Genomic DNA, 18,305 nt, shown 5'->3' on the forward strand with positions numbered 1-18,305 from the left:
AAAGGCTCACTTAAGGGTGGAGCGGCACCGATACAAACTAAGTCAATTAGCACATGGCTGACCTAAACCTTTACAACCAGGTTAATTAGCGGGGCTGACCTCAGCCTACATGCCTTAACAGGATGACACACCTAGCTTTCCTAACCGGGTCTAAGCCAATCTGGGACTATTCCAGGGCTAGTCTCATTCTTTAGGCCCGTGCCTAGAAATACAACATTTTTGGTTAATCAATGAAACAGTACAATGATTATGCTTTCAAGTAAAGCAGATATGTACCCAAATATGCGCAATTACATACACCACAATATTATTTAATATGTAAGCTCGGTGTGGTCCAATAACTCAACTCTCAGATATATTTTCTATCAGTGTAATGAGTGCGTGAGAGTATCAACAGACAATCTTTGTATTTTAAGATATTCAATCAATAAGTTCACACAAAGATATCAAGTCTCAAATATTTCAATCCACAAGATGTCTCAAGCATGTAAATATCAAATGATGTATATGCTTGGTTTGTAAAAGATGTGTAATCTTTGTATTCAGCAAATAATATATGAGTAAATGAATATTGCAACAAAGATCACTATCACTTAAAAAAATATCTTTTCAAAATTATATCAAAATAAATTCCACAAGATATTTGGAAATGTTTTGAAGAGATTTTGCAATCCACAAACAAATACAAACTTCACAAGATATTGCAATGAATATGCAATACTCAGAAGTTTAACACAAGTCTTCTTAAGACTACTTAGGTTTAGCTCTCAAGAAAAGTCATATCAAATAATCACCAAACAAGGAGAGCAAACCTTTCAACACAAACACTCAATAAACTTACAAATGATGTAGGCAATAATAGAAGGTAAGTATGAGTGGTTGAGGCTTAGATATGAGTATTATATGTTTTTGGATTTTCAAAGAATTCTCCCTAATCAAATCTGCTAAATCTCTTACTAATCTTAGCAAATGATGGGCTATATATAAACATTGGAAGAATTATAGTCATTAGGACATGTAGGGTATTATTAATATTGTTTAAGATCATTTTAACCCTAATTAACCCTATTTAAAAATGTTTAACCGCGGTAAAAATCAGGGCAACCCGAGAGGTCTGGTCGACCAGAACCATTTTGGTCGACTAAAGTTCATATGATTTGGTCAACTAAGACACTTTTGAACTGGAGACACGGTCGACTGAAAGTGCCTATCCAAAGGGTGACTTTCCATTTCTCCGAGGTTCGGTCGACCAGGCCATTTTGAACTGAATGGTTCGGTCGACCAGACCGTTGGGATTTCTTCTGAGGACCCTCGGTCGACCAGGTAGTTGGTATTCAATTTTGGCTTGGTCGACTAGGTGGTCAAATTGTTGACCTCAGGGGGTTTCGGTCGACCGGAGAATTTGAACTACAATGGTTCGGTTGACCGGGACATTGGTCAACTGTTGACCTGGTCCTGGTTTCGGTTGATCAGGGTAGAATGAACTGCCAAGGTCGGTTGACCGAAAGTGCACAAAGTGTGCATTTTGGTCATGTTTTGAATCACACAAACCCTATTCAAGTGCCTAACATTCATAGGTGCAATGGTGTGTGTCCTAGGGTCAATTATGTCCAATTAAAGACATAGAAAAAATCCAGTGTCGGTCGATCGAAGGGTATTCCCTAAGGTCTTTCTAAGGTCATTTTTAGTTTACGGTTGGTTTAAGCTTACCTATTAGATCATGCATGTGATGTGTGTTAGCTTATTACAAACTAATCCCTATTTACTATTACAAACCCTTTGCATAGAAATGAAATACAATACAACCGTAAATTGGGTCTTCAGCTTCAGTTCCTCTTTGTGCTATCACTATTATCTGCCAATTAGAATACTGTAAATTGGGGTTTTCAGCTTCAGTTCCTCTTAGTGCTATCACTATGATCTGCCAATTAGAATACCTGCACATTAAATCGGCAGACATTAAATACCTAAGTATTTGTCATAATCAAAATAGAGATATGACCTATAAGGTCAACATGGTGTTTGTTGGTTTGTTATTTTTATAGATGACTATACTCGTATGACTTGGCGTTAATTGATGAAACATAAAGATGAAGTGTTACACATATTTTAATCATTTCATGCTATGATCCAGACTCAATTTTTGGCCAAACTACGTGTTCTCTGCTTTGATAATGGTAGCGAGTATGTTAACCAAAGCTTCTGCGCCTATTTCGAACACCATGGTCTCATTTATGAGACAGCGTGTCCTCGAACTCCTCCATAGAACAACATAGTTGAGCAAAAGAACGACCATATTCTTGAAACTGCACGAGCTTTACTACATAGAGCTCATATACCGCCTCGATACTGGACTGATGCGGTGACTACCGCCGTATATTTACTTAATAGACTACCCTCCAAAGTCTTAAATTTTAAGACTCCACTCCAGGTTCTAGCATCCCATGTCTCCCTACCCATAGCCCTAATGCTTCCTCCAAGAGTATTTGGGTATGTGGCTTATGTGCATCTTCACAAAAGTCAACGCACCAAACTGGATCCGTGTGCTCTCTGTTGTCATTTCTTGGCCTATGTCGTGCACCAGAAGGGATATCAGTGCTATGATCCCTCTACCCGATGTATCTATGTGACTGTGGATGTTACCTTCCTGGAGTCCGACACTTTTTTTCCAGCCCCCAATTCTTCTCTTCAGAGGGAGACATGAGGTAAAGAGCATAATTGGTTGAATTATGACTGGCCAAATATTGAAACAGTGGTAGATGAAGCACCAAGTCCACCAAGTCTAGGGTTGGTTGAGTCCACAAATGAAGCATCAAGCCCAGGACCGGTTGAGCCCACAGGGCAAAATACATATTTGGGAAATAATACGACTTTAGAAACTGAATCAAGCTCCTCCCCTTCCTAAGTATCTGTAGACCCATCTCCTGAGAATATTCCTGAGGTAAGTACTCTAGACACACCTTCAAATACAAATGACTTGAATACTCTTGCTAGATATACATTACCTTTCAGGGAAAATCGTGGCAAGCCACCGAATAGATACTCCCCTGATATTAAAGAATGAAGATCAAAGTATCCAATTGCCAACTATGTGTCTACCAGGAGATTATACAAACCCCTCAAAGCATTTTTGCATGTACTTTCCTCAAGTCAAGTTCCAACGGGAATTCAGGAAGCCTTGTCTGATCCAAAATGGACTCAGGCAATAAAGGAAGAAATGGAGGCACTACTAAAGAATGACATATGGACCATAGTTCCGTTACCTGAAGGGAAGAAAGTAGTAGGATGCAAATGGGTATTCTCTATCAAAGATAAGGCAGATGGATTGATTGAAAGGTACAAAGAATGATTGGTGGCAAAAGGCTATACACAGACATATGGGGTAGATTATCAAAAGACTTTTTCACCAATTGCAAAACTAAGCACTGTAAGGGTATTGTTATCTCTTGTGGCTAACCTTGACTGGCTTTTTCATCAATTTGATGTAAAAAATGCCTTCCTACGATGATCTTGAAGAAGAATTGTACATGGATCTTCCTTTAGGCCACACGGCATCCACTGAAACCAAGGTTGTGTGCAAATTGCAACAAGCACTATATGGATTAAAACAATTGCCTCGAGCGTGGTTTGGGTGGTTTAGTTTGGAAATGAGAAAATACAGATTCAAGCAAAGCAACTCAGACCATACATTGTTCCTAAAGCACATATTGGGTAAGGTAACCATGTTGATAGTATATGTGGATGCTATGATTATCACAAGAGATGATGAAGAAGAAATATCTAGATTACAGAAGGAGTTGGCAACCAAATTTGAAATGAAAAACTTGAGAGGACTCAAATAATTTCTAGGAATTGAAGTTGCCAGGTCTAGAGAAGGAATATTTCTTTCCCAAAGGAAGGATGGGTTGATTTTTTAACTGAGGTAGGAATGTTGGAGTGCAAACCAGTTGATACTCCAATTGTTCAAAACCACAAACTTGGGGAATACTTAGACCAAGTACCAACAGATAAAGGGAGGTACCAAAGGTTAGTTGGGAAACTTATATATCTCTCACATACTTATCCAGACATTGCATATGTTGTAAGTGTAGTTAGCCAATTCATGCATAATCCTAGTAAAGATTATATGGATACTGTAACTCGAATACTCAAATACCTGAAGTCCTCGCCTGGGAAGGGACTTATGTTTTCAAAGAATAGTCATTTAATAATTAATGGCTATATAGATGCATATTGGGTTGGAAATATTTTAGACAGAAGATCTACTTTAGGTTATTTTATGTTTGTTGGTGGGAATCTTGTTACATGGAGAAGCAAGAAACAGAAGGTGGTAGCACATTCCAGTGCTAAAGCAAAATTCCACGGAATGGAAAAAGGGCTTTGTGAACTACTTTGGATCAAGAGACTACTTTCTAAACTAGGTTTCACCTTTACTTCAGAAATGGATCTCTTTTGTGATAACATAGCTGCTATTGCAATATCCCATGATCTAATTCAACATGACTGTACAAGACATGTGGAAGTGGTTTGACATTTTATCAAGGAAACACATGAAAGCAAAGATTGTTTGATTTCTATTTGTGAAGTACGAAGACCAACTAGCAGACATACTTACAAAGGAGGTATCATGCAAAAAGTTTCACAACTCACTCAACAAGTTGTACATCAATGACTTGTATGCATCAACTTGAGGGGAGTGTTGGTGTGAGCTGTAAGAAAATGATTTAGGAAAGATAGCTAGAGATGTAAATGCCCATTACTGCTGTGATATTTGTATTACCAAAATAGGATTAGAAATTCTCTATTTAAATGTATATTTTTCAATGTAAAAGAAGTGAGGAAAATATAAATTATTCTCTGTAGAATTAACTATAGATTTAACAACTTTCCAATGCTAAAGTCAATAGGGTGATTAGAAAGAGGCACAAAAGATCAATGATGTAAGGATTTCAAAGTGTGCTTACCTGGTCTGTTCTCTTGCCCATTAGCTACCCTAGTCAGATATTTATGATCTACCCCCTAATCATGACTTGATTAGTTGTTAGTCCAAGGCCGGAGCATGCCATGGGCCCATTTCCCTAACTCATGTTGCGTGTGATGAGTCCCTAAAATATACAATTTTAGACCCTCATTTACCTATGCTTATCCTCATTTTATTATATATTGACCCAAAGTTATCATTGTTCAGAGTTATGCAAATTTGTTTGTCTTTCTAGGAAAAATAGGTTAAAACCATGGAGTTAGGTGTTACAAGAAGCCAAGGAGAATTTGTAGGATTCAAAGCTTGAATTCATATGTTTAGCCAAACTCTAGAAGCTTCAGAGCATAAATGGACAAGAAGATGATGCTCGACAATGTGGTGTGACTAGTAAACCACAGGAGCGACTTAGTCTTCCACTGTAAACTCCAAGGTTCAGGATGATATCGAATTGCTGCAAGCTTCGACCAAGTACTCGGCCAAGTGACCCATTGGGGTGACCATGTCAAGACACTGAGATAGAACTAAAATTCAGAAGTACCAAGAGTCTTAACGATGTGTTCGACCAAGAGACCTTTAGGGGCGACTATGTCGAGATACTGAAATTTTCTGAAGATTGAGATTCTGCAAGTCTCGACCATCAAGACCCTAAGGCGCGATGAATTTGAAGGCGTTGGAGATTCGAATCCTTGAATTCCCGCAAGTCTTGACGAGAGCGCATACAAGAATGACAAAGGAGCGACTTGATCGACAGCAACAATTTGTCGCATGAGATCTTCTGCAAACCTTCCTAAATTGTAAAACAAACTTTGTAAACCCTAAAGCCTATAAATATTTACTATGAACACGAGCTCTGGGTTCCTCTTAGGCCTCTCTTAGGTTAGTGATAGACTTACGATGTCATTGAAAGCCAAGTTAGATTAGGAGTAGCATAGTTTTCAATTCCTATGTTGGTGTATGCATGAAGTGTTCGTCAGCTTGTGACAACCGGTAGTGTTCGTGTGTTATCCGTGTATATTACATGATCACTCCTCTTGTAATTCTCAGAATTAGTGATAGATGCTCTGAATAATAAAGGGACGATCTTTTTACTCTTACTTTCATTTACTGCTTTCCATTTACTTGCTGTGTGTTTGATGAAGGATTGCAGATAAGGATAAACACTTCTACGTATCAGTCAGAGGGAAATAGTCAGCTATAGAATCGTAGAGGTGTTTTTTCATCGTTTAGATAGGGTATACTCTAGTTCTCGACCATGCTCCGAATGGTTGGTGCACCCTTGCTACCCCGTGCCCTCGATTGCCCCTCTCCCACTTTGGCCCGTTTGGGTTAGTACTTTTATGGAAGTTTGGATGAATGTAGGTAGAGGCATGGCATCTAGCGTCTGATTCGGACCACAACATTGCTTTGTATGAGTAGGGTAACTCATAAATTTACTTGCTTTCCTATATTATAGATTTACTTGCTTTCATTTAATCGCTTTTTAGTAGCTAGAAACAACCACCATTGCAAAATATCACCTTTTTACTTCTTCTTCATAACAAGGTCATAATAAACTAACTTGGAAGTGGTTTGCTAACGGCGCTTCAAGTACCCGTGGATCGATACCTAACTTAACCACTTTCTATTGAACTTGGGATAGTTAGGTTTATAAATATTATTTTTGGTAGTTAAGGACCCAAGCTCGATGAGCTTTCCAAATTTTAGCGCCGTTGTTGGGGACTTGGTTACTGTTATAAGCCAACTTCCGCTTTAGAGTATTATTGCCTTGTTCTTTTGATTTGCTCTTTTTTTTTTGTTTTCACTTTCTTACTTAATTTCTATTTTATTTTTGTTTCCTGTTTTTAAGTCTGAACTTGTGTTCTTATACATGTATATATTTGGTATGCGTTCTTTGGAACCTGAGATAATTCCTATAGATCTTAAGATTGAAAAATCCCGTAGGTCCCTTAGGAAACCTATCTCTAATCTGAAGAAAGATGAGTCATCTAAATTGAAAGCAATGGCCAAAGATAACCCACTGATTCCCACTGAACAAATCCTAGAACCCCATGCTCATCACCTACTTGTGGTGGGAGAGCAACACCTAAGGCCTCTTAGGGACTACTTTGTACCTAATGCATACATATTGTTGACCTTATAGGTCACGCCCGGTTTTGGTAATGACAAATACTCTTGTATTTAATAAATATCTAGTTCATATGTAGGTCTATATTAGCAGACACACTGATGGCCTATGAAAGCTTAAAGCTTGAATACCAGTTTGTGTATTTCAGTTGTAATATATATTTAGTGGTCAAATTGGTTTGTAATAGTAATTAGGATATTTGGTTTGTAATAAGCACACATAACACATGTATGATTTATTTTGTAAGCTCAAACCAAATACAAACTAAAAATGACCGTAGAAAGACCTTAGGGTTTTACGTTTGTCGACCGACATCGGACTTTTTCGATGTTTTCATAATCATAAATGACCTTAGGATTCACATATTTGCACCTATGTTTGTTAGGCACTTCATTAGGATTTGTGTGTATTAAAATGGAACCGAAATGCACACTTGGTGCACTTTCAATCGACCGAATCAGGCAGTTCATTCTGCCCTGGTCGACTGAACCAAGCCAGAGTCAACAGTTGACCAAGGCCCTGGTCAACTGAACTAGGTAGTTCAAAAAGTCTTGGTCGACCGAAACCCCCTGGGGTCAAATATTTGACCATCTGGTCAACCGGGACAAAAATGAACTCCAACTACCTGGTCGAACGAGGGTCCTCAGGAGAAATCCCAGCGGTTTGGTCGACCGAATCAGCCAGTTCAAAATGGCTCGATCGACCAAACCTCAGAAAATTGAAAAAATCACCTTCTCTTGGTCAACCGTGCCATCAGTTCAAAATCCCCTTAGTCGACCTAACTATATGAGTCCTGGTCGACCGAAACATTTCTGGTCGATCGGACCTCTCGGGTTGCACATAATTTTTTACCGTAGTTAAAATTTTTAAACGGGGTTAAAATATTTTAAATGTCATTAAACTTTTCTAACAATCCTTGATAGGTCCCTAACGGTCAAAATTTCTGATATGTCTATATATACTCTTTCATTTGGGAGAATTAAGACAAGATTAGCAAAAACAAAAATCCAATTTCTCTCTCAAGCCAAATACTTCCTACTTCTCATACTACTTCCAAATCCACTCAAACTTACCTTCTTCACTTCTTTGCATCATTTGTAAGTGTATTGAGTATGTCCATTTAGAGGTTTGCACTCTCATTTTGGTGAGTACTTGAAATTGATTTTTACGAGAGCATAACCTAAGCATTCTTCGGAGGCTAGTCTAATAAGCCTACCCTAAGAAGGCTTGTGGTAAACTTCCGAGTATTGCATTCTCATTGCAATATATTTGAAAGTTTGTATTTGTTTTTGGTTTGCAAAAAAATTTTCAAACTTACTCAAATATTTTGTGGAAACTTTATTGAACTATTTGTGAAAAGATATTTGTGTTTGTTACATTAATCTTTGGGGCAATATTTATTCAAGTATCTATCATTTGCTAAATACAAATATTATCTATTTTGTAATCCAAGCATATACATATTCATGTGATTGAGATATTCTACTGATTGATATTCTTGAAGCTTGCTTGATATTCTGTGTGAACACACTTGATTAAAACATTTTGAAATACACAGATTGTTATTGATACTCTCACGTACTCACTATACTGATAGAAAATATCTTTGAGAGTTGAATTATTTAGACCACACTGAGCTTACATTTTAAATCATATGTGGTGTTTGTAATTGTGCGCATTTTTGGTACAAATCTGCTTTACGTGAAAGCACCCTTATATTGTACCTTTTGATTGTATATATGAGAGATTCCAGACGTGGCTTGAGGGGGCGATAATCCAGCCCGATAAGGATTGTTGTAAAGGTTGAGGTCAACCTTGTGCTAATTGACCTGGTTTGTATAGGTGCCGCTCCACCCGTTTAAGTGAGCAAGTTATTGTGATAATCCTTGTGCTGGTTAGCCAAGGCGGGGACATAGGCAGTTGGCTGAACCTCGATAACATATTTGTGTATCACCCTTCTCTTTACTACTTTTTGGTGCTTATGTAATTGATTAAACTGCCTTATTTAATTTCTAATATTACTTGCACTAGATTGACCATAGAATTGTGAACATACTGCTGTTAGGAGGAATACCTAGGGAATAGAATTTAAAAATACCAATTCACTCCCCCTCTTGGGATCACAGTAAAGCTAACAATTGGTATCAGAGCCACGTAACATATACTAGTTGTTATTTTGCAAAAAGATCACATATGGCTTATAGCTCCATGACCCTTTTCCCTGAGGGACCATCTTCCACGTGACCTCCTGTTTTTAGTGGTATTAATTACACCTTCTGGAAACAGAGGATGTGCATCTACCTTCAGAATACTGATTGGAAGGTATGGAGGATTGTCTCTAAGGGAAACTATGTCCTTATGAGAATTGAAGGTGCAGCTAGGGTTCCTAAAACTGAGGATTAATATGATGATGATGATATGAAAGTTGTTAGTCTTAATGCCACTACCATGAATATTTTATACTGTAGTCTTGATGTAAATGAATTTAACAGGATTATGGCTTGTTCTACTGCAAAAGAAATATGAGATAAGTCAAAGGTCACATATGAGGGTATTAGAGATGTGAAAGACAGTAGGATATATATGTTGACCAGTGAGTATGAGGCCTTTAGGATGAATATAGGTGAGTCCATTTAGAGCATGTACACTAGATTCACACATATCATAAACTCACTGCATGCATTAGGAAAGACCTATCCCACATATGAGATGATTAGGAAGATCCTTAGAGGCTTACCTCCTATTTGGGAAGCTAAGGCTATGACAATTGCTGAGGGTAGAGACCTTAAGGCCATGAGCTTAGATGAATTGATAGGCTCCTTGATCACTTATGAATTGTCCATAAATGAAAGACTGAACGAGCATAATAGGGCTAAGAAAGTGACTACACTAAAAACATCTAATAACACATCTAGTGAGTGTAATGAGTCTGACATTGATGATGAAATGACTATGTGAACTAGAAAGTTTAGCAGATTTTTTAGGAAGAACAGGAAGCCGTTTAAAAAATATAGAAACTCCACTAATGAGAAGGGAGAGTCTAGAAAAAGAAAAGAAAAATCAAATGCTCCTACATGCTATAACTGCAACAAGGTGGGACACATCAAACCCGACTTCCCACTGCTGAAAAAGAAGGCTAAGAAAAAGAAAAAAGCCATAAAGGCTGGGATTTCATAGGACCAATTCAGCAGCAGTGACTCAGATTCAGATCATAGTGATACGGAGGTTGCTAATCTGTGCTTGATGGCACACGAGGATGAGGTATTGTCTTCTTGTTCATCATCCTCTTATTATTCATCTGATGATTGTGATTCTGATAGCATGCCTACATTTAGAGAATTACAATTTGAATATATTCGTGTTTCAAAATTGCTAGGAAAAATGACCAAAGAGAATAATGATTTGAAAAAGAAATGTGAAAATTGGTCAAAATTGTTTAATATGGCAAAACCCTCTCATGCATCTATTTTAAAATAAAAAGATACTACTATTGTTGAGTTTGAGAGGAAATTGGAGGATAGCTCCAAAATCATTTTTAAATTCACAAAGGGCAAAAAAAATTTTGAAAAATTACTTAGTGCCCAAAGAAACTCCTTAAGTAAAGAGGGTCTTGGCTTTAATGGCATTGAAAATGTTAGACGACCTAATCTTTACTTAGGACATTTTACACGTGAGTTAAATCTCATATTCCTCCTAAAGAACCTAAGTGTAGATTGAAATGTTTTAAATGTAAACAGATTGGTCACATTCAATTTGATTGTCCACTTAGGAATAAGCATGTTAGAATTAGGAAGGTATGGGTAGTTAAGGGAGATCCTGCTACTAACCCCCATGGACCCAACAAAATTTGGGGACCAGCATCAGTCACTTAGCTTATTTTGCAGGTATGCCTGAGATCGTCCTCCTTCAAGGACCAGTGGTACTTAGATAGTGGATGCTCACGGCACATGACCGGCGACAAGGGAAAATTCACTTTAGTTGTTCCCAAGAATGGAGGCTATGTAACATTTGGCGACAATGCCAAAGGACGCATCATTGGGGTAGGTAAGGTTGGTAAGGATTCCTCTCTTACTACTAAAAATGTTTTGTTGGTTGATGGACTAAAGCATAATCTACTTAGCATAAGTCAATTATGTGACATAGGATATAAAGTATCGTTTGAAAATGACAAATGCATAGTAGAAAATAAAACGGACCATAAAGTGCTTTTTACTGCTGATAGACATGAAAATGTCTATACTACCTCTCTTGATAATTTAGTTTCACAAAAAGTAACATGTTTTTCTGCTATAAATGAAGCTAGTTGGTTGTGGCATAGGCGTTTAGGACGTGCTAGTATGGATTTATTGTCTAAACTTGTCAGAAAAGAATTGGTTAAAGGTTTGCTTAAAATGTCTTTTGTAAAGGATAAAATCTATGATGTATGTCAAATGGGTAAGCAAACGAAATCTAGTTTTAAGAAAAGAAATTCATATCCACTACTAGACCTTTGGAGATGCTTCACCAAGATCTATTTGGACCTAATTCTGTGCAAGGTCTTGGTGGTAAATCGTATGCTTTTGTAATTGTAGATGACTTTTCTAGATTCACATGAGTGTTGTTTCTTGGACATAAAAATAAATCATGTGAACAATTCACCAAACTTTGTAGGAGAATTCAGAATGAAAAAGGATATAAAATCACTCACATAAGAAGTGATAGAGGCACGAAATTCAAAAATGAAAGCATGGAAAAATATTGTGACTTAGAGGGCATATCACATAACTTCTCTGCACCTAGGACACCTCAACAAAATGGTATAGTAGAAAGAAAGAATAGGTCACTGTAAGAAATGGGTAGAACTATGTTGAATGAGTATAACTTACCTAAACATTTTTGGGCTGAGGCTATTAATACTCCATGCTATGTTATGAATAGGGCGTTAATTTGACCATTAATTAATAAAACCCCCTATGAATTATGGAACAACCATAAGCCTAATATTTCTTATTTTCATGTGTTTGGTTGTAAATGTTTTGCGCTTAGAGATAATGAGCATCTAGAAAAATTTGACTCTAAATCTGATGAAGGCATCTTCCTATGCTATGCACTTAATTAATAAAGCATATAGGGTTTTCAATAAAAGAACTTTAATTGTGATTGAATCTATTCATGTTGTGTTTGATGAGTCTAATCCATTTTCTAATAAAGATGATGAAGATGATATTGATATTAGAAAATGCTTAGAGAAAATATCTATTGAAAACCATGCAAGTGAAAATCAAGATGCAAATGAAAAATCACTTGAAGATAATGAAAATGGAAATTAAGGGTTGCCTAGAGATTGGAAATACATTAGAAGTCATCCTAAGATCAAATCACAGGCGAACTATCCGGTGGTGTAGTCACAAGATCCTCCTTGAGAAATATAGTGAATCATTCTGCTTTCTTATCCCAAGAAGAACCTAAAAATATTAAATAAGCCATAGAGGGTGAGTCTTGGGTGATGTCCATGCAAGAAGAGCTTAATCAATTTGAGAGAAGCAAAGTGTGGACCTTAGTTCCTAGGCCTAATGAGAACACCATCATTGGAACTAAATGGGTATATATAAATAAGAAAGATGAGACTGGGATAGTAACTAGGAATAAAGCTAGATTAGTTGCCCAATGGTATAACCAACAGGAAGGGACTGACTTTGATGAAGCATATGCTCCTGTTGCTAGATTAGAAGCCATTCGTATGTTACTTGCCTTTGCCGCTTTTAAAAATTTTAAATTGTTTCAAATGGATGTTAAAAGTGCTTTTCTAAATGGCTACATTAATGAAGAGGTATATGTAGAACAACCACCCAGTTTTGAGAGTCATAAATATCCCGATCATGTTTACCGGTTGTCTAAAGCCTTGTATGGATTGAAACATGCTCCTAGAGTTTGGTATGAGAGGCTTAGTGGTTTTCTACTAGAAAATGGGTTTTCCCGTGGCAAAATTGACACTACACTCTTCATTAAATCCAAAAATGATGATATGCTCCTTGTTCAAATCTATGTGGACGATATCATTTTTGGAGCAACTAATGATGAGTTGTGCAATGAGTTTTCCAAATGCATGCAAAGTGAATTTGAAATGAGCATGATGGGTGAACTTAGTTTCGTCTTAGGTCTACAAATTAAGCAAGCTAATCATGGAACTTTCATATGCTAATCTAAATACATTAGGGACTTGCTAAAGAAATTTAATATTGAAGATTGTAAAATTCTTGATACACCTGTGAACTCTTCCATTGAGCTTGATAAAGATGAGCAAGGAATTCCTATTGATGTAAAATTGTATTATGGCATGATTGGGAGTCTTCTATATCTCATTGCTAGTAGACTTGACATTATGTTTAGTGCGTGTATGTGTACTAGATTTCAGGCTGCCCCTAAGAAATCTCATTTAAAAGCTGTCAAACGTATCCTTAGGTATCTAGTTGGGACTATTGAATTAGGATTGTGGTACCCTAAACATACTACCTTTGAGATTGTTAGTTACACTGATGCTGACTTTGCTGGTAGTAAGGTTGATAGAAAAAGCACTAGCAGCACTTGTCATTACTTAAGACAATCTTTTGTTTCTTGGTTCTCCAAGAAACAAAACTCAGTTGCCTTATCCACAGCCGAAACTGAATACATTGCGGCTGGAAGTTGTTGTGCCCAAACTCTCTATATGAAACAACAACTTGTGGATTTTGGATTGCACTATGAAACAATACCGATTAAATGTGATAATACTAGTGTAATCAACATCTCTAAAAATCCTATCTCACATTCACGAACTAAACACATTGAGATTAGACATCATTTTCTTCGTGATCATGTGCAAAAAGGAGATGTGGCTTTTGAGTTTGTATGCACTAATGAATAGTGGGGCGATATATTCACTAAACCACTACTAGAGGATAGATTCATCCAAATTAGACGTGAATTAGGCTTAATACATAGTGGAGAAGCTTCCTAAACTTAAATGTCTCATATCTTGCATAATTTTAGGGGGAGCTCTCTCGTGGGAACCTTTCAAGTCTTAGCACATAATTCTATTGATTACTAATCTTCTTGCTTGAGACTTTGTGAAAGTTGATCATTGACTATGTGCATAGTTCATATTTATATTGCATGCGTATATTGTTTCTCTTTTGTGGCGCACAATTTGTCCAATTCATGCATATTGATATTTCATTTGCTGTATTGGACCATACTGAACTGTTTGAGTAGTTGTAAATAAATTGCTAGGAAATTTAAACTCAAATAGGTTACATTTATACAGGATGTCTTTTGGAAAGTTCGATTTACAAATGGCACTCTACCGAAATTTTTCAAAAATCTTTCGAAAATTCATTATGCATAAATGTAATAATTACCCATTGCCTAGAATTTTAATTCCAATGGCCCTTTTTGCTGTTGCCAAAAGGGGGAGATGGAAAGGGGGCAAAAATAATGGGCTAATGGGCTTGTTTAAAAATATATTAGATGCATATTGTGAGGTGGAGCCTTCTTTGGCTTAACCCTATATTTTTGCCAATCGTATTTGTCATCATCAAAAAGGGGGAGAATGTTGACCTTATAGGTCACACCCGGTTTTGGTAATGACAAATACTCTTGTATTTAATAAATATCTAGTTCATGTGCAGGTCTATATTAACAGACACACTGATGGCCTATGAAAGCTTAAAGCTTGAAGACCAGTTTGTGTATTTCAGTTGTAATATATATTTAGAGGTCAAATTGGTATGTAATAGTAATTAGGATATTTGGTTTGTAATAAGCACATACAGCACATGCATGATTTATTTTGTAAGTTTAAACCAAATACAAACTAAAAATGACCGTAGAAAGACCTTAGGGTTTTACGTTTGTCGATCAACACTGGAATTTTTTGGTGTTTTCATAATCATAAATGACCCTAGGACTCACACATTTGCACCTATGTTTGTTAGGCACTTCATTAGGATTTGTGTGTATTAAAACGGGGCCGAAATGCACACTTGGTGCACTTTCGGTTAACTGAACTTGGCAGTTCATTCTGCCTTGGTCGACCGAACCAGGCCTGAGTCAACTGTTGACCAAGGCCTTGGTCAACAGAACTAGGTAGTTCAAAGCCCCCTGGTCGACCGAAACCCCCTGGGGTGAAATATTTGACCATCTGGTCGACCGAGACAAAAATGAACTCCAACTACCTAGTCAACTGAGGGTCCTCGGGAAAAATCCCAGCGGTCTGGTTGACCGAACCAGCCAGTTCAAAATGGCCCGGTCGATCCAACCTTAGAAAATTGAAAAAATCGCCTTCTCCTAGTCGACCGTGCCATCAGTTTAAAATCTCCCTAGTCGACCGAACCATATAAGTCCTGGTAGACCGAAACATTTCTGGTCGACCGGACCTTTCGGGTTGCACCTAATTTTTTACTATAGTTAAAATCTTTAAACAGGGTTAAAATATTTTAAATGTCATTAAACTTTTCTAACAATCCCTAATAGGTCCCCAACAGTCAAAATTTCTGATATGTCTATATATACTCTTTCATTTGGGAGAATTAAGACAAGATTAGCAAAAACAAAAATCCAATTTCTCTCTCAAGCCAAATACTTCCTACTTCTCATACTACTTCCAAATCCACTCAAACTTACCTTCTTCACTTCTTTGCATCATTTGTAAGTGTATTGAGTGTGTCCATTTAGAGGTTTGCTCTCTCATTTTGTGAGTACTTGAAATCGATTTTTACGAGAGCATAACCTAAGCATTCTTAGGAGGCTTTTCTAATAAGCCTACCCTAAGAAGGCTTGTGGTAAACTTCCGAGTATTGCATTCTCATTGCAATATATTTGGAAGTTTGTATTTGTTTTTGGTTTGCAAAAACATTTTCAAACTTACTCAAATATCTTGTGGAAACTTTATTGAATTATTTGTGAAAAGATATTTGTGTTTGTTACATTAATATTTGTGGCAATATTTATTCAAGTATCTATCATTTGTTGAATACAAAGATTATCTATTTTGCAATCCAAGCATATATATATATATATATATATATATATATATATATATATATATTCATGTGGTTGAGATATTCTATTGATTGATATTCTTAAGGCTTGCTTGATATTTTGTGTGAACACACTTGATTAAAACATTTTGAAATACACAGATTGTTATTGATACTCTCACGTAGTCACTATACTGATAGAAAATATCTTTGAGAGTTGAATTATTTCGACCACACTGAGTATACATTTTAAATCATATGTGGTTTTTGTAATTGTGCGCATTTTTGGTACAAATCTGCTTTACGTGAAAGCACCCTTATATTGTACCTTTTGATTGTATATTTGAGAGATTCCAGGCGTGGCCTGAGGGGACGGTAATCCAGTTCGGTAAGGATTGTTGTAAAGGTTGAGGTTAGCCTTGTGCTAATTGACCTGGTTTATATAGGTGCCGCTCCACCCGTTTAAGTGAGCAAGTTATTGTGATAATCTTTGTGCTGGTTAGCCAAGGCGGGGATGTAGGCTGTTGACCGAACCTTGATAACATATCTGTGTGTCACCCTTTTCTTTACTGCTTTCTGGTGCTTGTGTAATTGATTAAACTACCTTATTTAATTTCTAATATTACTTGCACTAGATTGACCATAGAATTGTGAATATACTGCTATTAGGAGGAATACCTAGGGGATAGAATTTAAAAATACCAATTCACCCCCCTCTTGGGATCACGGTAAAGGTAACACAAATCGCCGTCCTGTATCCGGTTCCCAGATGTTCATGCTGCCCAATTTGAGATTCAGACTTCAATTATCTCGATGCTGCCCAACTTTCGTGGGAATTCTATCAAAAATCCTTATCAGCATCTGGATGAGTTCTTGGAAATTTGTTCCGCCATCTGCATCCCTAATTTTAGTGATGATGCTCTCTGTCTTAGACTTTTCTTGTTCTCTCCGAAGGATAAAGCCAAATATTGGCTGATGTCCTTGGAACCGAACTCGGTGACCAAATGGGCCACCATGCGACACGAATTTCTTAAAAAGTACTTTCTAATTGGGAAGACTAATCAACTTCAGAGAGCCATTACAAGTTTCTCAAAGATGGATGGGGAACTCTTTTTTGAGACTTGGGAGTGCGTTAGGGACCTACTCTGTAAATGTCCACATCACCACATCCCCAAGTAGCAATTAGTTCAAACCTTTTATGAAGGGTTGGTTGAGAAAGATAGGTCTATGGTTGATGTGTCGTGCAGAGGTACTTTCCTCACTAAGCACGAGAATGAGGCTTGGATTCTCTTTGAAAATCTGGCAAAAAATTCTCAGCAGCACATGACTGCCACTCGTAGACTTCCTAATCTATAAAATTCTAAACCAAAAGGAGTTTATGAGTTGGCCACTGGCCAAGACCTAGCCCCTACTTTGCATGCCATATCCAAAAAGTTAGATCAATGTTTGTCCTTAGGACCGCAGACAATAGTGTGTGCAGAGGTTTGTGCAGTTTGCTCTGACCCTTCCCATGCATGTTACAATTGCCCTCATGCGGATTCCTAGCTTGGGCTTGTGCAAGAGGAAGTAAAGGCCACTTACAATTGGTACGATAAGCCATCCAATAGATTTTAATTGAATACCTACAATCCTGAGTGGAAACAACATCCTAACTTCTCTTGGAGGCTGCAAGCTCCAGGTTTTCAAAACCAAAGACCTCAACAAAATCGTAATGCTGCACCTCCATGCCCATATCAAAATTTCCAAAATCATCTGGAGTCATCCCCTAGACCTTTAACTGTTCTGTTAGCTTTGGTGTATTTCCAAGAGGGGGGTGGATTGGGTATTAAAAAATTCTCCTAGGTTTAGCCAAGCCAACAGCAATCTAACACAACTTAGGGTCTGTCTATGCAATCCCAAATGCAAAAATAAATATAATAAGCTATAATTAAATCATGCTGCATTCACCGAAAATTGAAAATAACATACACGTGTAGGAATATAAATTGCGGAAATTTAACTTGCACACACAATATGTTATTTGAGTTTAACCAACCAAGCCTACGTCTCCGCCTCTAGCTCACAAGCCTGAGGATTCCACTAATGCTCATTTAATGGGTGGAGCGGCACCGGTTACAGCCAGATCAATTCACGGGATTGACCACAACCTATACTTTACCAGGATGGTACACCTAGCTTTCCTAACCAGGTCTAAGCCAATTCG

At 37.3% G+C, this 18,305-nt stretch overlaps 1 non-coding gene across 1 annotated transcript; it reads right to left on the reverse strand.

Moving 5' to 3' along the window:
• Nucleotides 1-17,165: 17,165 nt before the first annotated feature.
• LOC131163194 (small nucleolar RNA R71) lies at nucleotides 17,166-17,271 on the reverse strand. Its single transcript, XR_009138971.1, has one exon. It is a non-coding gene; the product is annotated as a small nucleolar RNA R71 (small nucleolar RNA).
• Between the last annotated feature and the right edge of the window lie 1,034 nt (nucleotides 17,272-18,305).

Source organism: Malania oleifera, chromosome 8 (genome assembly GCF_029873635.1).
Source record: "Malania oleifera isolate guangnan ecotype guangnan chromosome 8, ASM2987363v1, whole genome shotgun sequence".
Lineage (NCBI taxonomy): Eukaryota > Viridiplantae > Streptophyta > Magnoliopsida > Santalales > Ximeniaceae > Malania > Malania oleifera.